Source organism: Sciurus carolinensis, chromosome 9 (assembly GCF_902686445.1).
Source record: "Sciurus carolinensis chromosome 9, mSciCar1.2, whole genome shotgun sequence".
NCBI classification, from domain to species: Eukaryota; Metazoa; Chordata; class Mammalia; order Rodentia; family Sciuridae; genus Sciurus; species Sciurus carolinensis.
The window spans coordinates 49,017,029-49,019,428 of NC_062221.1; the positions used below are offsets into that span (position 1 = coordinate 49,017,029).

Here is a 2,400-nt window from a genome sequence, read left to right on the forward strand (position 1 = left end):
TCATACATTGCTGGTGGGACTGCAAATTAATGCAACCACTCTGAAAAACAGTACGAAGATTCCTTAGCAACTGTCACTGGCTCTTTGCAATGCCAAATCTGCAGGTATTTGTCACCACCTGCAGCAACAGTTTGCGCGGGTATTTATCAGTGGTGGACTGGAAACGAACTGCTTCTATCTTTCTTTTAGTGGGCTGCTTTCTCGCTTATTCGCTTGTTCCCTGGGCTATTGAGGAAGAAAGGCTTTTCTTAGAGAGAGAGAGAAAGAGAGACTTTGCATAAGAGAGAAAGAGAGACTTTGCTTAAGAGAGAGAGACTACACTTTCAGAGATCTATATCTTCTTAGTTCTTCTGCTTCTTCTTAAGGGTGCGTCCTGCATCCTGTGAACTAAGGGTGCGTCTATCTGAGGTGCTTCTTAGTGATGCGACCCACTTACTGCGATCTACCTAACTGTGATCTAGAGGTGTGTTCTCAATTCTCTGCTTTGTGATCTGCCTTCCCCCGCTGCCTGCTGCTTCTCTCTGCGAGCTGCTTCTATCTGCTTGCTGCCTTTTCTTCTTCCTTTCTGCCAGTGGCTTCTACTCCGCTTCTTTCTGCTAGCTGCTGCTCTTACTGATGCTCCTTACTGTCGCGCCCCCGTCCACCGCCCACTTATATTCCCTCCAGGAGGCGGAGGGCGGGGCCATGCCAGTTGCGATCAGGTGAGGAGCCAGCTGCCCCATTAAGGCAAGGGTCAAAATGAGCAGGCCCGAGCAGGCCCAAGCAGGCGCGCTCGGGAACACCTGTGCACGCATTGTGGCGTGGACTTAACTGAATACGGCCAGTGATAAATCACCTGAGTGCGCTTATGTCAATTAACCTCCCCACTGCCAATGTGATCAGGCACCGTTCTGGCTGGCACAGCCCCCAACAAGCAACCTTGGAATGGAACCACCATTTGCACAATCTTTTCAAAGACATAATATCAGAAAATTTCCCAAACCTAAAGAAGGAAATGGAAAATCAAATACTAGAGGCTTACAGCACATCAAATGTACAAAATTACCACAGACTCATATCAAGGCACATTATAATGAGAATAACTAACATACAGAATAATGGTAGAATTTTAAAAGACTATGTGGGAAAATATCAAATTATGTAAAGGGGAAACCAATTTGGATTTAAACTGATTTCTCAACCCAGACCCTCAAAACTAGGAGGTCCTGGAATAATATATATCAAGCTCTGAAATAAAATGGATGCCAACCAAGAATCCTATGTCCAGCAAATTTTTTAAAAAGAAAATTTTTTAAAAAAAGATTGAATTAGGAACAAGCCAAGAGAACAGCCAAGTTCAAGTACATGTCTGAACTATGTGTGAAGACAAACATTAGTGTCTACCAGATTCCATCCCATGGCCTCCAACCACAGTTTCTGGACATCTACCAGGAAATTAGGCCAGCCTGATTGGACTGGTCAACTACCAATCACTTCAAAAGGGAAGAATGTCTATGTAAAACTTGAAGATAAAGTTTCAGGAGAGCTCTTTGCTCAGGCACCTGTAGAACAATATCCTGGTTTTGCTGTGAAGACAGTGACAAATTCCAGCTGCTACTTTATGATTCAGATCCCGGATGGTGGTGGACATAGTGTGTTCATGGGCATTGGATTCACAGATCAGGGATGCCTATGACTTTAATGTCTCCTTGCAACATCACTTCAAGTAGGTAAAGCAGAAATCTGAGATTTCCAAAGAATCTCAGGAGATGGACACTTGTCCCAAGTAGGATCAAGGATTTAAGGAAGGAAAGACCATCAGTTTGAGTATTGGGAACATTACAACCAAAAAAGGAGGTGCTTCTAGGCCCATGACTGCAGAAGTTGAAGGCCTAAGCTTTCTTTCTCCTCCTGCTGGAGGCAAAGTCACTATTCCCCACCATCCTCCTCGGTTACCACCAGTAATCATGTCACCTAACCACCCATTCAAAAATCTATTCATGGAGGTAGTGATTCAGATATCTGTTAGGTTTGGCTTGTCCTACACCTGTCATGACACCAGCACCAGCTCCAGTTACTGCAAGCAATGATTCGTGGGGAGACTTTAGCACTGCATCCAGTAATGTTCCAAACCAGCACCACAACCATTCAACTGGGTCCAGTCTTCAATAGCAGTGGCAAGACAGTAAGGACAGACTTGAAGAATAAAAATGACATTGAGGGCACCAATCTCTGAGGGAGATTAAGAACCCCTTCACTCCCCCAAACCAAAAGCAATGAACAATCTTTTTTCTAGCTTCTCCATCACATCCAAGCTGATTCATGTCACTCTCCTATGTCACTACTTGCTATACAGCCAAGAGAGTATCTGTTATTTCCTCTTGATTGCCAATGGAGGAGAATAGTAGATCCTATTATACT

The 2,400-nt window shown here is 44.2% G+C and overlaps 1 pseudogene; it reads left to right on the forward strand.

The window, feature by feature from the left end:
• The first annotated feature begins 421 nt into the window (after positions 1-421).
• LOC124993605 (adaptin ear-binding coat-associated protein 1-like) lies at positions 422-2,168 on the forward strand (annotated as a pseudogene).
• Positions 2,169-2,400: the final 232 nt, after the last annotated feature.